This window comes from Mastomys coucha, unplaced genomic scaffold (assembly GCF_008632895.1).
Source record: "Mastomys coucha isolate ucsf_1 unplaced genomic scaffold, UCSF_Mcou_1 pScaffold11, whole genome shotgun sequence".
Lineage (NCBI taxonomy): Eukaryota > Metazoa > Chordata > Mammalia > Rodentia > Muridae > Mastomys > Mastomys coucha.
This window is the reverse complement of record NW_022196893.1, coordinates 21,659,043-21,680,543: the sequence shown is the minus strand read 5'-3', so window position 1 is coordinate 21,680,543 and position 21,501 is coordinate 21,659,043. Positions and strand designations below refer to the sequence as shown.

Here is a 21,501-nt window from a genome sequence, read left to right as displayed (position 1 = left end):
TATGTGTAAGCATATGTGCAGATATACACATACAAGCATGACTGTGAGGAGGACAAAAGATGAGCTTGTCCATGCCTGCATCATGGATGTCTTCTTCATCTATTGCTTTCTACCTTATTTTCTGAGTCTGTGTCATTCACTGAGCACTAAGCTCACAGTTTTGGTAAAGCTGGCTGCTCTGTGCACTCTAGGGGCCCTCCTATCTCTCTTCCTGCATCCTTTTGTGGCTCTGAGGTTACAGATGTGTGTACCACATGGGCCTTTGTGTGGATGTGAAGCTCCAGTCTCAGCTCTTCTCTTACTCTGAAATGTACTTTAATCTAATTTTTTTAAAATGTACATATATCAAAAGGAAGCGTGTATTCCAGTTTTTCTCTTTACAAGCTATTTATAGTCACCATCCTGTGTAGTATTAGCACGGCAGAGCCTTTCGTCCCTCTCTAGCTGAGTATGCACCCTCAGAACAGTCCAAGGTACTCCTTAAATATGTGCAACATTTTTGCATTAGTTAAATTTACTAGAACATTTCAAAGTTATGCCATTTTCTGGTGGAGTGAACCAAGGGAGGAGACAACAGGTGAGAGGCTTCGAGGGCATAAACTTCACAGAATTAATTTGGGAAGAAACTCTATGACTTCAATTAGGTCTGGGAGGAGATCTGGACCCCCTGAAGTCCCAGTGTTAAGCCTGGTCATTTGGTTGCCACCAGGGCCAGCTTATGGTGTTAGTGGCTCAATGCAAAATGAGAAGTTTAAACTACTCTCTGCTTAAACACCTTTGTCAGGTACTTTTCTGGGGCTATGACAAAGTCACCACGACCAAGGAGTTTGTGGTTTCTGAGCTTGTGGTTTCAGAGACACAAGGGTCCAATCATAGTGGAGAACATTGGCAATAAGCAACAGGCTAACAATAGCAGCAGGAAGCTGAGCCTTCACATCTTCAAAAGCAAACAAGAAGGAGGGAGGGAGGGGAAGAGGGAGGGAGATAGGGAGGTGAAGGAAACCGGCCCGCAGTTTCACTTCATACCGTGGGTGATTCACGAACTGGGGAAGTCGAGTTTCTGTGGAAATAAGCGGGTTAAGAGAGAGAGAGACCACACCAAGAAAGGATGCTTATCAAGGTGTATTCTTTACTTAGAGAAACGGGATATTTATACTTGAGGCGAAACAGTCATGTCTTTTAGCACATAGGTGAGAACAGGAGTCGAGCATATCAAAGCGAGGACTCCAGGCAGGAGGGCGGATCAAAGTTTTAGTCCATTCTGAATACTAGGCTCCCGGTTCTGGCTTAATCCCTAGCTGGCTCCAGACCCCTGGTGAGCCGAGCCGAGCTGCTGTCTCGAGCGTACAATGAGACCCCTCAAATGTAGTCAGCAGGACCATCACAGGGAGGGAGACAGAGCCCCAAGGGTAGTGTAAGATGCAGTCTCCAACCTTGCTCTAGAGACCTAAACCTCTCCAGGTAGCACTACCAAGTGTCCAAGGGCCAGGACTCTAGGGGGGCATTTCTCATTCATATCACCACACCATGAATACCTAACTGTTAACTATTTTTATCAGTTTATTAGTTTTCTATAGGATATTAAACTTCCATATTTGCTTTTCTGATGTTGTCTATAATTTCGGCAGTATCAATGTTCACAATAGTAAACACGTGCCAAAAATAATTATAAACCTAAGACAGAATGATGTATATAAGTGTACTTCAAATGTATGGTAGGACTTGAGAAGAAAAAAATTAGGAAATGTAGTAATTATGTTAATGTGTGTCTCTGACTGTCTGTCTGGGTACCTGTATCTTCATATACATTCTCTATATAAAATATAGCAAGAAAGTGACATCATTTGGTCTAGCATCTCTGCAGTTTCCAATAAATGAATCATTTTTTTCACTTGTCTTTTTTTTTTACAAGGTACTCTGAAATTTACAGAAGAATTTAGCTTCCTAACTGAATATGTCACTTATGATCTACTGAAACAATTACCCATTATCCTTTTTCCCAGTGTTCAATGGTGCTATTTGTGTAGGATGTGCAGTGGGGCGATGTTTAATCAGGTGGAATATCAGACAGACTTTACAAATGAAAAGTTAAGTATGCTGGCTTGCTTGAGTACATTAAGAAACTGAGAAGTTATAAAATTCATTATGGCAGTAGGCTCATAAGCTTCTTCTGAAGTTTGAATTGTGAGCTTTCAATCAGAGAAGACTAATCAGATACTGGTTTAAGACAATAGACATCTTTATTAGCTAGTTGGCGACTAAATTGGGCACTTGAGATTTCAGTGTATCCTTTAGTCTTAGAGTGAGCTTTTAAGCACAAAAACCATATTCTGGGTAGATATACTTCCAATAACAAGAATAATTAACCAGAATTGGAACTACAGATGCCAAAAAGCAACACTAGTGTATTTAGGGACTTTCCCAGAAGTACACATTTTGATGGATTAGGTCTTTGTTCTCATTTCAGCAGATATTGCTGCCTACATTGAAGCCTTAATGGTACTTCTACCATGGTGTCAGAGGTGCTACAGTCTGTGTCTGGGGGCTATTAAGATCTGGGGGGAGTGCTATTACACCATAAAACCTCTTTTAATTCATATTGATAAGCATTTCTAAAGTGTTGTAATCAATTTATCAGAAATGGAATTCCTGGGACTAGTGTATTTTTGAGGAACAAAGTTTATACATTATTAAGTTCTGTATGCTGGAAAGGATACCAGATATAAATGAATTCTGCATTGTGCAGTGACACAGTCTGCCATCAGTGATGAAGGAGTTTTCTGTTGAATTTTGAGACAGAAAGAGCAGTGGGGTTGAATCAGGGACTGTTCCCAGTCTACCGAGAGCACATGTACAGGGTGCATCTAGTTACTGAGTTGTACTGATTCTCACTTCTTGGGTGAGAAAACGCCCCTGAAAGTTGTACAGTGCATTAGGTGAATTTGCTGTTTTGTTCCCACCTACCATCTACCTATCACATGTAGGCTTGGCCTACATACTGCTGAACTCTATTACCCACCAAACAGAATGTTGGACCCGGGTAAGTACGCACATCAGAGCCTACTTAATTATGGTGTGATCTGGATCATAAGTCCAAGTTTATTACCTAATAAACTGGTCCCTGGTGACAGGATGAAGTGTTTATCTGCTTTTCTTTCTTAAACATTTCAAGCAAGGGATAGAATGAAGTCTCCTTCCCTACTTCCTTGGATACTCTTCTCCATCATCAATTCGTTACTGGGATGGAGAGCTCCTTCCTCAATGTGGGGGCTACTGCTTCCTCTTCCTCTGATGAGGTTGTTTATGTATTATTGTTGTCTACACCCACTCTGCTGGATAGTAGGGAAGGGACGCTCTCGAGATGGGCCAGCATGCAAGCTGTTCTGTGACCACACCAGAGCACATTCTGAATAATAAGGTGGCATAGCTGACAGACACTGTTAGATAACTCATAGCAAGGAAGCTCAGAACTATTGGCTATTGCTTAGGTCTCACCCCTACAGGAAAAGCTACAGGAAATCAGTGGTTGCTAAACGAGAGACAACTGGTCTTCTCCAGGGATGACTCGCCCAATAACTCCAATGATCAGCCCTAAACACACACATGCACACACACACACACGAACACACACACATACACACACACACATGCACACACACACATACACACACATGCACACACACACAAACACACACACGCACACACACGAACACACACACACACATACACACACACACGAACACACACACACACATATATATGAACAGTACTAAATAAACTCAGTAGGTTATGTGTATTTCCATATATATTTATGTGTATGTATAAAAAAGATGAACTCATGTGTCTGTCTTAGACAGGAGAAATAGTACACACAAGAAAGCATTCAGAATTCTTATAATAGAACTCTTATAATAATATAATACCATTGGCAAAGCAGTGAATTTCCTACCTAACAGGCCCCAGTCTCAGTCTTCCAGAGAGATACTTTCAAGTAGCTTTACTTGCACAGAAAATTGGGTGAAAGCTGGAGAGTGGCTGAAATTCAAGTGAGGCATGTGTCTCCATGTCTTAGGACTTGGGGTGCCTTGTTTCATATTGATCTTCCCATTCCCCTCTTTCCACATTTTCAAAACCACCAGCCACCATACCAACCTGCCCTCGGAGCCTCCACAACACTGATACTTATGTTGTCACTAATTCCTCTTCTCTTAGACTTTTCTGTTTTGCAAATGATTTATTGAGCTTGTTGAGATCAGTCTATGCCCTGATCTCAAGTGATTCCGTGTTTCATAAACAGAGGCTTTTTGGTTGTACCTACAAAGGGAGAGTTGAATTTCCAAGCAGGGTTGGGCTACATTTCTTGTGCAAATATGGGATCAGAATGATGTGTACTTTGTTACACATGTGAACAGCTCTCTCCATCCAGCACCACACACAAAGCACAGACTCTCAATATAAAAAAGAACAGAAACAAAAACAAACAAACAAACAAACAAACATCACCTATAAATCTATGGAGGCGCATCAGGGTCATCTATGAGCACATGGGCAAATTAAAATCAGAAAACATCAAAATCAAATCTGAGGATGTACCAAACACTCCAGAATAGTGGCAGCAGTGATCATGTTCTGACATAGACTTCATAAATAGGAAGGCACTTCACACTGGCTCCATCAACCTGTCACCTCACAGCTGCTATGTGCAACTGATGGACTGACTCCCAACTGGCCTAGGGTCTGTAGCTCCACCCACTCTCCACTGCTGACATGTCCTTTTTGAATTGCTGTAAATTCTTCTGCTGACCCCAGACTTTGTGACTATGGCTTCCATGTTTTCCACCCCTTGCCTTTCTAGCTTGATTCAAGCCTGTAGACAGGTCAATTTTGTGACCCTGCGGCTTGGTTCTGCAGTGGTAATCCCAACAGAGTTTCTTATCTAGCCCAGCAGAAAGTCTTTCTTTCTTCTGCCACAGCTATAACCTCTTTAACCCCTTTAACAACTCAAGTGACTTGGTGACTTGAGTAGATAGCTATAATGATTATAAGATGTATACCCCTAATCTGATCATTAACAGTAATATTTAAAATGACAATAAAAGAATATGTGTTTGTCAATGACCAACTGTCAAACTGGGACTACTTGACAAATTGTATCCAATGAAACTCATACATTTTGTGGTTTTATTGTTCTTTATAAATTCTGACATGAGGGAAGGCAAAAATGTATTTGTGTTCCTGGAATGGCATACTAAACAGAATTCTACTCTGTGCTAGAGGACATAGACATACATTTTGACAAATTATTTACTGACATCTTATTTCAGGAAATGAGCAAGATAAATCAGTGACATACAGAGTGTGCTGGGTAAGCAAAATTAAACTGAAATGTGGATAAGAAGTTCGTGTGTGTGTGTGTGTGTGTGTGTGTGTGTGTGTGTGTGTATTAGATTTAAGTTCAGTGATGTGAAAAAGTGGTTATTGATAAGAAAAGCTGAGAGTCCAAACCATGAAGCCATCTTAGGAAAGAATACTCAGGCCAGGGAAGAATAAAAAGAAAGGATGTGTGAAGAGTCTACCTGGCCTTTCTAGGGCTAAACAAAAACATAGTGGCAATAGTATAGAACTTGTCACAGGGCTATAGAAACACTATTAAAATGGGCATCTTGCAAGGTGTGTGGCTTTTACTCTCAGATGGGAAGTCACCATGGGGTGTAAGCAGATGTTTCAAAGCATAATATTGCCTTATATATTTAAGAACAGAGTGTGAAGGAAAACTAATCTAAAAATAAAGTAGGCTTGTTAGGCATAGGAAAGGGTTAAACTATACAGTGGAGAAAAGGTTATGTAACTGTAAGGTTGTGTAGCAGACACTTTAAACCACAAAGACTAAGACTGAAATGTGGTCGGTCAGTCTGAGGACCAGCTGGCTATGGGGTGACTGCCCTTGACTCATTAGATATCATGGTCTGTAAAACTTACTCCTTTCATTGTGTGGTGAAACATCATGGCAAGCATATCAAGTAGGCAATATAGTACAGAAGTCTAGAGAGAAGCTATCTGGTACTGAAAAGGCAATCAATCTGGGCATGGTATACATAAAATGGTATTCATACACACAGGGATAAATGATCAATTTATTTACAATAGCAGTATAAAATCTGAAATCAGCTAATGGACATTCCATCCCTGAGCCCTGAGAATTACCACATCCTAAAACCCTCACATTTGGGCTTTGGGTAGATGTAAAGATACAGAAAAATGACCCAGTGGAGGCAAGAGGAAAAGCATGGTTGAGTTTCATCTGGGTCTAAGCTAGAAGCCCGCACACACCTTTCTGTCTGCTGCTATAGCAGATATACTCTGAGTGAGAAATGTGCCCTGCACATAGCAACAGGGAGCTCAGCCATGCCAAGTCTATACATCTCAGCTCAGGAGCAGGAGTGGACATGAAAGTCAGAGGGAGGAAGAGAGGCTGGCAATAGATCATTGGTAGCTGTTTGGTGAGGAAGCCTAGACAAGTAGAGCTGTGGCCGCAGAGGCTGTGTGAGAGAAGTGTTCTATTGGCTTAGGAGAAAGGAGAGACCCCAGATGTTGTACATGAGGTTAAGTTTGGGTAGAAATCTTCTCCACCATGACTATTTCAAATAGGTGTCCACCGAGAGGTGTGACGCGGGGATCAAATTGAATTTAGGACATGAGACTCACGAAAACAGAATACATGGGTGACTAGCTGCAGCCATGTCAGAAAGCGGCAGAGTGAATGATGGAAGCACAGTGTTCGCAGTGTTGAGATGCACATGGTGTTTGCTTTCTTGAAGAAGAATAGTGAAAAAAAAGCTTAGGCTTTAGAAATGAAAATGTCAATACCTCATGCTGAACCATATTCAAGTAAAATGTCAGAGCCAACAGAAATGCATGTGTTATTACAAAGTGGTGTGAATGCAGTCTTCCCCAAGGGCAGGAAACAAGTAACAATGTGGGCTTTAGTGGCACACAGGCTTTTAAGTTCTGGTTCAAGCACTTTGGAGGCTGGTTAACTTCCTCTGGCTGAAGAATAGAGATATGAATAGTATTTCCAGGTAAAGAAGTTGAACAGCTTCTGAAGCAGGTGAGTGACGTTCAGTAGGAGTATATGAAAGCTACTTAGTCAATAGCAAACAATGGGAGAGCGTTTGAGCTCAACTCCAGTGCTGCAAATAAACAACCCGTGTCACCGACAACAATTATAACAGCATTCACCTTCTCTGCACTGGTGTCAGAATCCAGAATCGCTCTTGTGGAGGATGCAGAGTAGTTCGTTCACAAATGAGAACAGAGAGGTGGCAAGCTCCTTCCTGGCTTATATTGTTTTTTAAGGACAAATGTAGAACTTTAAAACAAACAAACAAACAAACACAACCCAGCTGAATTGGAAAAGAAAGCAGTCGTTAGCTAGAACTTGAGGTCTTAATGACCAGAGAGCTAATGTCCTAAGACACATTCTTTCCCCAAGCAGATAGATTATTAGAGAATGAAATGAAATCTTGTAATCAGTGTGTTACCAAGACTCTGAGCCCAAGACTATAGATACCTGAGACAACAATATTCCTGGGCTGCTTTAAACCAACAGTACATTTCTACCTTTACAATTCCACAATCTAAGTTTTCATTATTCTGCATAATGTCTATGATTAGCAATTGGTTCTAATTGTATAAAGTTATGCTTTTGACATAACTAGAAGTTATATTCCAGATTCAGTAAGGGGATCCTGTCATTTCCCATTTCTGTCTCGTGCATAATTATCTATATTTGCTGCATATTTTAAAAGAGGCTGAACAAGCTGGCTCAGTTAGGATGCAGTTTATCATGTCTTTGGAATGAGAGAAAGTGAGGTGGCTGCCTGCGCCAGCAGAGGATCAGCTAGTGTCCCACGTCACTGTTTTGTGTAACCCACAGATGCTGTAACATCAGCTAAATGCATGGTTAAAAATGAAGCCATAACCCACAACCTTGGTAAGCTAGGCAGTTTATGTACCCAGATTTCATTTAAAATCTCTTTGGATTTATTCTCAATATTGTGGATTTGGAAAGAGGCTGTTCAAAATAATAGTAGGTTGTGGATGGGGTTAAAGCTAGAAACGACAATACTTTTACTGGGCAAAATTGTCATTCCCTCCCAGGGAAGGTTTTAGTATATCTGATGTTCTATATGTATCTTCAGAACACATACAAGAGTTTCAGCTCATATTAATATTTCAAGTTTTAATATCAGAAAGCGAGAGAAACATTTCAAGGCAGCACAATCCAGATTAAAATTAGATTTCCAAGTATAATATATTTTGAAAACCCTTACTGCTTTGTGGCAGAAAATACATTTAAGAAGTCATACAGGCTGAAATTAATAATTCCTAGGAGAGATGCTCCAGAAAAGAAGAGGGTATGACAGGTCACGGGGTAGATCATCACAAAGCAACACATTAAAACTGCTGCTAGGAAGATCAGTTTTCAGAAAACAACTTGTGTAGTCTTTGTGACATGAACTAGACAGACACTGGGAAATAGAAATTAAGGCTCAGCATCTCCTGACAAAGGGGTTGCTATATTTTGGACCTGGAATGTGCAATGAAGACTGTGCCAAAGCACTGATCTCTATGGTGGTGTTACTGAGAAGAGGTGGACCCAGTGTGAGCCTCTAGGTCATTGATGGGAGCTGCAGATCCCTGACCCTTAATCTGTTTCACTTCCCAGTTCTGATGAGAGCAGTTATGGCTGAAAGAAGAGCAGCCAATCAACCTTGGACTGGAACCTTCACACCTGTGAACCAAGTAAGTATTTCTGAGTCCTTCCATTCACATATGTAACTTTCTTTTTTATTTCATAAAGTCTGACAGGTATAGAATTTGAACTTTAAATTTGAATAACGTAGGCTAAGATTTTTCAAAACTAACTTTAATAAAAGTTCTCAAATGCTTCGACTACCCGTCTAGCCCACTGCCCAAAGGTAGGGGAAAAATGGTAAATAGGACAAGGGAATGTGGACCTGTTTAGAAGTAGCTTTTTGAAGTGATTCCAGTCGCCATTATCAGGATACCAGCAGTCCAGTTCAGTGCTGTCAGGATAGCAAACACGTAGCACACTCCATCAGAAACCACACAAGACCAAGGAAGCATTGCACAGCTAGCTAGGGAGGACCTGTCACTGTACTCTCTCCAAACATCACGTGTCCTCCCTCTCATGGGTCTTGCCTCTGCAAAGCATCACATAAGTCTGCCTGCAGCAAAATGGCTGCATCACATGACAAAACCAAAAGCTATCACTTCAGAATAATGTTGGATGTTTCCCGTTAGGGAATAGACAGGAGTTTTAGGAGACAGGAATAAAGTATGGTGGACGGAGTGTGAATTGTTCTCCATGGGTTCAAGCTTTGAATGCTCCAGTCCCAGAGAGTGGAACTTATAACATTCACTTTTTTCAAATCCTATTTTTAATGATAGTCCTTAAACACTTTAACCTTCCTTGTAACCTATCATGCACCAGAGGTAGTGGAAAAGAAGGGATGTGAGGGAAGTAGACCTGTTTAGAAAGGTTCTTTGGGGTAACTCTATCTACTATCTGGAAATCAGCAGTTCAGTTCACAGGTTAGCAGGCAGCAGCAGCTCGATCCATTCGCAATCACTTCCTGGATACAGCAGCGGTCCAGTTTGGTAGAATCAGGTTAGCAACAATGGTGACATGATTTAGCAGAGACAGCCAGGCCTCAGCCTTGGCTGGAGTCAGCAGGAGGGACCTGGAGGAATGCTGGGAGAAGTTGTCAGCTGTGCCTCTCTCAGGAAAGTGAACATCAGCGAAAACTTGAGATCCACAAGTGTTGCACAGCTAGCTCTACCAGCAAGCCAAGCTCTGTCTCCATCACTTCAGGGAGTCCTATTTATACCCTCCAACCATCCCATGTCCTCCACATGCCTTGCCTCAGCATGGGTCTTGCCTCAGCATGTGCATCCAATCAGCCTGAATCCTTGGAAGCCTCAAGAAACTACAGTATACTATCAGAAGTTTTTTGGTGCGTTTTTCTCTCTATGGTATTCTGGCAAAAGCAGCTCAACTACACAATGTAAGGCAGACCAATACATGTGTGTCATTAGCAAGGAATCCTTCATCGCATGTCCTTTCACATGCGATGTGAAGCAGAACAGCCTCTCTCCTGTGTCTGCTTCAGCAACACACTCCCTTCACACGACTGCTTGGATTTTCACCTGTGTCCACTTTAACACAATGTTCCTTTATATGTTTGCCCCAGCCAAACACCATCCAACCACCTTTCCAAAAGTTTCCATTTCAGGCACTGTCTTAAGAGCCGTAGAACCTTGACAATGCTGGGCTAAGCTAGCAGAGTAGGTCCCGAGTGATGCAAACAGCCCCTGTGTTATGCTCCCACTGACATGAACTGAACCATTCTGCCGTGCCCTCTTCTATAATGCACTAGAACCCTCTGAAACTGTAAAGCAAAGAATATCCTTGCTCCCTTCAGTTCTTTTTGCCAGGCATCGCCATTATGGGATTAGTCAAGGCTTTATAGAGGAACAAAATTGATAGAATGAATATATATTACAGTAGGCATGACTTGTTGAACTGATGGGCATGTTTTGTTGATGCATAATTCAAAATGGTTGTCCGGACATCAGAAGGCTGAGAGCCTGGCAGCTGCTTAGCTCCTGAGGCTTCAGAAGTGCTGACCTGGTGATGGAGACCTATAGAATTCCTGAAGCTCTCCAGTCCACACTGGAAGCCTGAAGATACTGAGTTCTGATGTCAGTGGAAAGTGTTGGTGACGTCGTTGTCATCATCATCATCACCATCATTGTCATTGTCATCATCATCATTAATCATCATCATCACCATCATCATCATCATCATCATTATCATCATCGCCATCGTCATTATCATCATTGTCATCATCATCATTCATCATCATCATCATCATCACCATCACCATCACCATCATCATCACCATCATCATCATCATCATCGTCATCGCCATCGTCATCATTAATCATCATCATCATCATCATCATTGTCATCATCATCGCCATCGTCATCATTAATCATCATCATCAGCAGCAGCAGCAGCAGCACCATCATCATCAGCAGCAGCAGCAGCAGCAGCAGCAGCAGCAGAGTTGAGGCAAAGGCAAAGAGCAATGGCTTTCCCTTCCAACCTCCATATATCTGGGTCATGCCTGGAAGATGCTACCCACTTTGGAGAAGTATCTTCCCCTTTAGTTAATCCTTGCAGGGAACTCTCTTATAGACCTACCCAGAGGTGTATCCCTTAGTTAATCTCAGATCCAATGAACTCGGCAGTCAAAATAAACCACCTGTGACACAGCATAAATAAAGCATCATATGAATAATCCATAGTCATCTTTGTGATGAATCTTTCCTCCACCTGACACCTCTCAGATCTCTCCTTTATTCTCTCACACCTTTTCAACGCACAAAGAAAAGATTTTCCACATTAGGGACTCATAGACTCCTCTGGATAAACCAGAACGGTCTCTCAAGTCCTTAATCTCATTTGAAAGATCCTTTGCCATGCAAGATAACATTCATGGGTGCAGCCATTAGATATTAACAGTGAGGCAATTGTCTTACCCATCATACTGTGATCCAAAACGTCCTTCCTGTCCAGATAAAGCCCTTCTTCACTTGCTGCCATGCTCAATGCATCTTGTTTGAAACTTCTCTGGATTGTGTAATGAATCATCCTCGTCTAGATAGTCTCGATGTAGGAAGCATTACATTAGTTGATTTCTTCTTTTGAGGGTGTGTGTGTTTTAAGACAGGGTTTCTCTGTGTAGCCCTGGCTGTCCTGGAACTCACTCATAGACCAGGCTGGCCTTGAACTCAGAAATCTGCCTGCCTCTGCCTCCCGAGTGCTGGGATTAAAGGTCTGCGCCACCACTGCTAATTGATTTCTTTTAGAAATATATGTTCATTTCTCAGATGTTCTCACCATTCCTAGAGAGAAAATCTTTGTTAGACCCTCCTGGTTGGAGTGCTCATCTCCCCACATTTAGAGTCATGGAAAGATCCTGATGGTTTCAGGAAAACAAACAACCAACCAACCAAAAAACAAAAACAAAACAAAGCAAAGAAAAACCTAACCAACCAACCAAATAAACAAAACCAAGGAATTTCTTAGATCTTTGTTTCTGCCAGGATGTAGTTTTCATGTCTGTCTCAGTTTTACTTTCTCTTGTTCACAGAAGACCTCTGCTTTCTTCTGGGTTTGGAAACTTAGAGGCCAGTGGTGCAGAGAGCTTCCCAAAAGGCTCAACTCGTCCATTCCCTCACCCCACCCAGGGCCATCTGTCAGTAGGGTCCTTTAGAATGCGGGTCCCAGGCAGAACAGCACTTTTCTTCTCCTTTAGTACGCCATGTTAGCCTGACTGTATTGGCCTCATTTCCTTACGACCACTGAATGCAAACACTGTTTCTTGCTTTCTCACTGATTTCCTTGGATAGATTCTTTTTTCTTTCTGGAGGCAAATCTTGGAAATACAAAAAATGCAAACCCCGGCATTTTAAAAAGGCTTTGCAAACAACTCTTTAAGAAAGTGAGACCTTGAAAGAAATATTGCTTGGGAAGAAACCCAAGTTAATAGATTTCATGATTGATTTCTTGGTTCTTCAGTGATGGAGGAGTTCTATGGCCTGCCATAGCTGATGTCACTAGTACACCTCTGCTAGGACACTATCTGTGATTAAAACCCTTGAGTTTATGTTAGGAAAGTTAGGGGAAAGTAGCAATGAAGTTGAGACTTAAAAGATTTAAATTGGTACTAGGGTATAGCTAAATGTTAGACTCTTTTCCTAACATGATATTTGAGCCCCTGTGTTGAATTTCAAGCATATACACTAAAACTATAGAGTGTGTAAGCATAATATGTAAAATGGGACATATTCTTTATTTCACATGGACCACTAAAAATCATTGGTATTTATTTATTTTGTTATTTGTGTGTGCCATTCTGTTATTTGTTATTGTGTGTAGATGTTTGTGCACATGTGTGGGTGTCTTTGGAGTCAAGAAAAGGATGTTGGATCTCTTGCTGGAGAAAAAGCTATTAAATATTACCCAGTTATAAATCCAGTAAACTATAATAATAACTAACCCAGCAAGATAAGCCCACAGGCACCATCATGAACCAAGATCTTAGGGTTAACCAACATCTGTCTGATTGAACTTGTGTCCCACTCAGTAGGAGAGAATTCATGCCTGATACTAGGAACCTAGCCAAGAATCCATGGCTGGAGACATCACAGACCCTAGAAGAAAACCTACTATTACTATGCTGCTTGCTAAATTGATATAATTTCATCCATATGCCCATCTTAGCAAAGATCAGAGAATTTTCTCCTTGCAACAGATGCAGGCTACTGTAGAGATCCACAACTGGTTGAAATGCAGATAATACATGACTGTGAGGTCCCATCCCCCAAAAGGAACATCTATACTGCAGCTCAGGGAACATTGTGAAAGAGGGAGGAAGAAAGATTGTAAGAGCAGAAGTCTGAGCAGAGTTACCTGCTCAAGACCACACAGTCTACTTTCCAGCTTGGATGGAAGAAGGGCAAGCAGGGCCTCAGTGCTAGCTGAGCAACTACAGGCCGTCAATGGCTGCTGAGGGATTGAAGTCTCTTTTCTTCAGTCTGCCCATGCCCATGTAGGTAATACTGATGGAGTAACTCAGTAGGTTACAGGTTACACACATGCTCATGCACGCATACACACACATACAATGTGTGTTTGTGTATATATGTAGTTATAATGTATTTATAATTATACTAGAAATAGAAGAAGAGGACATGGATTTGAGATGGGGTGTAGACAGTATAAGAGTCAGAGGGACTAGGGAGGGCTTGGTATGTCTGAAACGTACTGTGCTCCTGTATGAAACTCTCAGAATATTGTTTAAAATTACTTGAAAAGTGACTTCTAATCCTGATGTTAGTAATACTTGCTATTGTCGCTGCTGCCACTTTTGGATTTTCAAGATAGAGTCTCAGTACATAGGCCTGTCTGGTGTCAAACTCACTGTAGCCTGAGCTGGCCAGGTGTGGGGACTCTAGGCATGGACTACCATGCCTGGTTTCTGGGTTCCTTCTTGTATGCCGAAGCAAAGGTTATCAGGTCTACTGTGGAACATAGGTGACACCCAGCTTCCCCCTCCCTGGATAGATCGGAGTTCACATTTTCTGCTACAAAGGCTTGGAATGCCGTCTGCTTGACAGGGCTCTTGCACAGTAAGACCATGCCCTTGCCTGGCCTTTCTTCATTACTATGTACACATTGCCACCTGTTTCCTTAATCTCAATTTTCTGGAGGGGGAGGAAGATGATTTCTTGGGATGTTGTAATGTGAATTTATTATATTGAGTTTTCAACTATGCATTGCAAATATCTCTTAGAATTTATAGTTCATCTTTTCACTCTCTTTTTAGGGGCTTTTAAAAAATACAATTTCTTAGCTAAAATATTGGAAAATATTTTTGCTTTTAAACTTAACAAGCCAAGCAGTGGTGGTGCATGCCTTTAATCCCAGCACTTGGGAGGCAGAGGCAGGCAGATTTCTGAGTTCGAGGCCAGCCTGGTCTACAGAGTGAGTTCCAGGACAGCTAGGACTACACAGAGAAACCCTGTCTCAGAGAAAACAACAACAACAACAACAACAACAACAACAAAAACAACAACAAAAAATAGAGCCCAGACACAAACTTGTTAACAATACTTTCAAATTCATTGTCAAGAGGATCCAGTATTTTTAATTAACACAGAATCACATCACTTTCTTCTTTTCCTTTTCTCCCTTCAAGTTCCTCTTAGCTTCTCTCCCTCCAGCCCCTCCCATGTCCTCCCTGACTCTCTATTATTGTTAACACACACGTGCACACGTGCGTACACACGCGCATGCACATACACACATACACAAATATGCACAAATACATACAAATGCAACCTGTTGAGTCCGTTTTTGTTGAGTGAATATGGTTTCAAGACTGAACACTCAGTGCTGGACAGCCAGCCAGTAAAAGGGATCATCCCTGCCAGGGCTAATTCTCCTCCTCCAAGCAGCACTGTAGTTCTTGGTCTGGGGGTGGGACCTGAGATTTCCCCACTTCTACATTAACATGCCCATTGCCATTGCCATTATTCTGGTCTAGTTTACGCAGTTATTTCTAGGAGAGACGATTTCACAGCAGACTTCCTGATGATCTGGCTCATCCCCCTCCTCTCCAATGGTGACCTCTGCGTTGTGTCCAATTGAGCTTTTCTGCAATGGTCTCCGTCTGCTGTAAAGAGAGACTTCTTTGATGAAGGGTTGTAACTACATTTTCTCTGGCACAGCAGCTCATACAACAAAGATCTGGTGTTTTCAAAATATTGTATAGTCATTCCCTATCAGATTTAGGTCATCAATCTTCTTAGAGTTGCTTTTGAGCACTCCGAGATTATATGGAGAAGATGTTGTTGCAGACCAATAAAAAGGATGTCAGCCCAACTAGTGTACAGAGGCTGTCTCTGTGGTAGATAGAGACGGCTGCTTTAGGTTACACTCAGATTCCTTGCGCCCCATTGGCCCAACTTTCTTTCCATTTGCCATTTTGAAACTCTGTTTTACTTTATAATAAGCTTGAAATACAGCTGGGAATAGATCTTCCCACCTCCTTCAAGAGTCTCTTGGTTATTAATGCTGTCAAATCCAAAGCTCAATTTGGAGAGGCTGAATACCCTTTGAACAAAGACTTCCCAATGCTACAGTAGTTTTTCCTTTTGTTTGTCTTTTGAAACTAGTTTCCATTGCATTTTGTGTCTTTATGAAGTTTAAGATTTAGTTAATAGTATTTCTAGCTTTCCTGAGTTTTTAACGCTCCTTTAAATTCCCTATTTCTTTTTAACTGTTACACTTTCTATGCTGACTTGTAGAGTTTAGTGAATTTATACATCAGCTTTATTTATCTACAAAACTTGCTGTACTGTCATCAATCCAATGATTAATCTGTATGCTCAGATATTCTCTATAGATAATCCTAGCGTGTGGGAGGCAATTGCAGGGCTGGTTCTCCTTGAATTGTTTTGTGTTTGCTTTCTTCTTCCTTGAGTAATTGCTAGGAGGAATTCCCAGTACATAGTTAAACAGAGGTGGAATTGTTGTCAAACTCTGAAATAGTGTTACAATTTCATAATTGTACATGAGATTAGTCATCTCTAGGTATTTCTGAAATGGTAAAGAGTTAAGTTTATTCTATTACTAAATATATTCAGGCAAAATACTCGCACATAAAATTAACAAAAAAGAATAGGTTTTTACCCCGATGGTTTACTATAAAGAGTATTACAAATTTAATTACCAAGAATGATTTTGTTGATCATATTATAATTATATTATTACCTATCTTATCATTATATAATTTAACTGAAATATAACAAAGGCATAAGAGAATATCCTTGGGGGGGGGAGTCATTCTGTGATGCCAAAGCTGAATTTTAGGGTTCTGGGCATGAATGCTGCCTTTTTATTAATGTGAGTGATCTTTGTCCCAACAGCTCTGAGTAGTGCCAGTTTTGAGCCTGGATCAACACAGAAGAGCAAAGCTCCTGCCATGAGAGTCTTCACTAAGGATTTGTATATGTGGTAACCTCAGGGCAAGGGCCCAAAAGCTCAGCATTCATATCCTCTCCTCGAGTCGATCGTCTTGTAGGCAAGTTTGTGGGACATTTACTTGATCAGTGACTGATGTAGTAGGGCCCAGCACACTGTGAAGGGTAATGAGTGGTATTTGAAAGCAGACTGAGCAAGGCATGAGGAGCGAGCTAGCCACTAGGCAACTTTCTTCCACAGCCGCTGCTTCAGTTCCTGCTTTGAATTTCTGGCTTGCCTTCTCTCAATGGACCAACTATAAGATCTATAAGCCAACTAAACCCTTTCCTCCTCAAGTTGTTTTTGGTCAGTATGTTATCAGAACAAATGAAAGGAAATCAGGCCAGGCAGTGGTGGCGCATGCCTTTCATCCCAGCACTTGGGAGGCAGAGGCAGGTGGATTTCTGAGTTCGAGGCCAGCCTGGTCTACAGAGTGAGTTCCAGGACAGCCAGGGTTATACAGAGAAATTCTGTCTCGAAACTCCACACCCCACTCCCCACAAAAAAAGAAAGAAAGAAAGAAAGAAAATCAGAGTAAGATCTTTAGGTGCCTTCCCAGTGGTGACATGACTCTGCCTGCCCATGTAGTGAAAGCATAGCCTGTCAAATCGTTCTCCTCCTCTCTCTTTGAGTTCTGTCAGACTCTAACAGTTAGAGACTTTCCCCACATGAACTGAAATCAACCTTATATCCCTGCACCACATCTTGGCTGTTCAAATTGGTTTCACTGAAATTCAGGTGTATCATTGCTTAACAAGGTGCTATCGATATGGGTCAAGTAAGTATGATAAAATGAGTCAGCCTGTTTGAATTACATAATAGTCAACTTTTTGAAATGTTGGTTTTCAGACATGATGAAGACAGAATTGCTTGTCTTTGTCATACTCACACCATCTCATGCTTATGCTTTGGAATCTGCCACATTTGTGGAGCTATGAATTCAGGAGACCTAATGATGTTTGCTTGTTGATACTCGTCAGAGAGAAAAACTGAAGAATTGGCAAGCCAGGCTCTTAGGTTTTAATATAATTCAAAACCAATTGCATTATTCTGCTGGATAAACTTGATAAGCAAGTCCCCTGTATATGTGAATGTGAGTGCATATATGTTCATATGTGTGTGTGTGTAAATACATACTCAAAATATCATTAATAAACTGTATGAGCCTGGGTTTGCATTATATTGATTAAAATAATTTGCTTTGAAACATGAAAATGCTGAACCTGTCCCAACAGCATAGCTATAGACATTCTGTTCCATGCCTTCCAACTATTTCATATTGTTGCTGTAATATGCCTACCAGTCATTGACACAGAAAAATAACTTGACTCAGGGCAAGGTCATACTGATTACATATCTTGTTATGTTCTGTATGAGGTTTGTTAATCTTAAAAAATTCCAAAAAACTTTCTGTAGGACTCATCAAATTAAAGGTCAATATGAGCTGTTATGTCTAGAATGGCTGGAGTCAGCACCAACCACCAGGCAGTACTTCCTGTACCTGCATACAAACTTCCTGTGTTTTTTGTGGTTTTAGCCTTTATAAAAGCTCACAGAGAAAGATGTTCCGGGCCATAGCCTCAGCCCCAAATTCTGAGCTACAGCTCTGATCAATCAGTCTTAGGTTGTGCATTCAATTAACCATTTGTGTCAGACTGAGATCGGCATTTGTATGGTTTGTGGAGTGACTCTTGAACCCCCCCAAAAATAACTATGTACAAAAAATGAATTGCATGTCATGTTGCTGGTCTAAACAGAGACAGTGGTTTATAACTACTTCACGCTTTTATTGTAGTTTGGAGAGGAGGTCAGATATGGACAGTTCTTCTACCTCAGGGTGTTCAGTGCTAGCTTTCTTAAGTAAGTGTTGGTTGTGTGCAGCTCATAAAGGAATGCAGGCAAGGAAGAGGAGGAAGTCACTAGGGCTTAGCTTTGTGTTCCTCTTCAGTGTTGACTCTTATATTTCTGAACACTTTTCATACCTTAGAGAGAAAGTGGGTATGCCTTCGAAATTCAGTCCTTAATGAAATCCAAAGAATGAAAACTACTTCCCAGAAGATGTAAAAATAATTGTCAGTGGAAGAAGCATTGGCAAGGTTCATCCTGACAGAGCACCAAGAATGTTTACCACTCAATTTAATCTAACAAGCAATGAGACGTTTTACTTATACAATGGATCACAAGTGACAAAATGTTCAGTCCCAGAGTTCTGGGTAAGCAGTGGCTATAACAGACTCGGTTACCTCAGTAAACTGATGCAGAGTTCAAGCTGTAATCTTCTGCCATATTTATTTGTTATGTGCTAGCTACTGCTGATTTCAGACTTTTGAAGTATAAATTAAACCATGGTGAAGAGTTAGCCCAATCATTTCATAATAGTTAAGTAACATGGACATTACGCGTGCTCTGCAGGGAGGAGACAGATGGAGGTTAATTAGATTTGTTTGAGTGAATGGCCAGCTTGTCTTCTCTTGATTTATAGATTTCACTAAAAGATAGTTAAATAAGGACATTGTTGCAAACCATATATGAATATTTTTTACATGTGCATAATGTTTCACTAGGGAAATGTAAATAGTTACAGAAAGAAAACAACTAGCATTTCCAACATCGCCGTGGGATCAGAGGGATGTGTTGAACACTGATGTCTGGGTCATAGCCCAGGATAGCCTTACTTGATTTGCCTAGGGGTTAAGCTTTGTCATTGTTCTGCCTTGTGTTTTACGTCATAGAATTTCCTGTATACAGCTCTAAACTGTACAATAATTCAGAATAACAATTCAGCATGACAGGTTCTGATTTGGGTAGTTATCCATTGGAGTTTCATCACCTTTTTTTTTTCTTCCAAGGGGTTTTAAATAGCATATGGTAAATATACAGAATAATGGATTATGTTATGGCATTTTCACATGTATATCTCATGCGTTCTGGTCATATTCTCCCCCCATTACTTCTTCTTCCTCCACACTCCTGCTGATTCCCCATCCTCTTTCTGACTTGTCCCTCCTTCATTTTCATGCTCTTATGTCTTGATCCAATGAGTTCCATTAGGACTGCTTATGGAGACTTGTCTGAGAGGCTGTTTACAGAAGCACAGGCCATGTAGCCTTGTCTGTGGCTACACCACTAAAAGACATGCTTCCCCCTCCATCAAGGACCATCAACTACAGATAGGTCCTCAGAGAGAAAAGAGGTCTTCTGATCTCTTCCTCCTCCATGATGGGGTGTTGCCACAGGCCGGCCAGTCTGGGCCTCCCTCAACTCATATGGGGAACAGGGTCTTAGTCAGTTAGACAAGGCGTTGACAAAGAAATGACAAACAGAAACAGACACAAGGGAGTGCTGTAACTGAATGCAATTTGTACAAAGTAGAAATCAGGCTTATATAGCATATAGAAAACAGGGCAAACTACAAAATTCACATAGGCAGGAGATGGTTACATCAAGGTCAGTAAAATCAAACAGCCAGGTGCAAGGCAGAGGAGCAGTGTTTTCTTTCTTCTTGGGCTAGGTTGTCCTGGCAGCCCCAAGATAAACTCTCAGGGTCTGTCTGAGGCAAGTGGCTGAAGGTTGTATTCTAACATTCCTTGGCTGTAACATAAATAATTAGTGATGGGAGCCCTCCCAGTTCTAGCTTCTCACTGGCAGTAAAATAGTTTTTCTTTCTGTGTGAGACTTCTCTGATAATAAGTGCCTAACTGCTATTTTTGACTTTTAAGATGCCCTGTCTGGTAAGATAGCTTCTAGTAAAAATTCCCAGCTAATTACAACTAGGAAATCTAATAGGATTATTGAAACACTGTGAAGGCCAGGAAATAATGTTCAATCTCAGTGTTAGCTATAATAAAATATTTTTTAGGGCACCTTTATGCCTGAATAAAGAAAGCACGCAGATCTCTCCACAGACTTAGCAGAGATCAATCTGGAACACATCTGAGTTAGGAGATACCCACAACTGACTGAAATCCCCAGGAGACAAACTCCCTTTGGAGTCATAATGCCTCTTGTCCATGATCAGGTTTTAACCCTGATACTGTAGACCTACTGGGGTAGACAAGTGCGTGCAGCAGGGTGTTGCTGAGTTCACGTTCTCACAGGTCTTAGATAGGTAGAGTTGCTGAGAATTCAGAAGGACAGTAGCATGTCAAACCTGGAAGTCAAATCTACAGCACTACAGTCCTCAGGATCTCAGACCCTTCTCTCTCTTCTGTGATGTTCTCTGAGCTATGGAAAGGATGATAGAGATCTCCATTTATGGCTGAGCACTCATCAGTCACAAATGTTCTCAGGACTTTAACCAGTTGTGACTCTCAGCAGTTACCATTCATCTCTCTCTCTCTCTCTCTCTCTCTCTCTCTCTCTCTCTCTCTCTCTCTCTCTCTCACACACACACACACACACACACACACACACCCAAATCCCTGAAGCTTCTCTGACCGATAAGGAAAGCAGCACTAGTTTATGGACATGGAAAATCATTGAGAAGACAATTTGATGGGTAGATGATTCTGTCCACAAAAAAACAAAACAAAACAAACAAACAAACAAAAACAAAAACAAAAAAACAACATCCTTAGTCATCAGGGAAATGCAAATCAAAACAACCCTGAGATTTCACCTCACACCAGTCAGAATGACTAGGATAAAAAACTCAGGTGACAGCAGATACTGGAGAGGTTGTGGAGAAAGAGAAACATTACTTCATTGCTGGTGGGATTGCAAACTGATACAAACACTCTGGAAATCAGTTGGGCGGTTCCTCCGGAAATTGGACATAGTTCTACCAGAGGACCCGGCTATACCACTCCTGGGCATATAC

At 41.2% G+C, this 21,501-nt stretch overlaps 1 pseudogene; it reads left to right on the top strand.

Moving 5' to 3' along the window:
- The first annotated feature begins 17,451 nt into the window (after positions 1-17,451).
- The window catches only part of LOC116082669, a 7,240-nt pseudogene continuing 3,190 nt past the window's right edge, over positions 17,452-21,501 (top strand).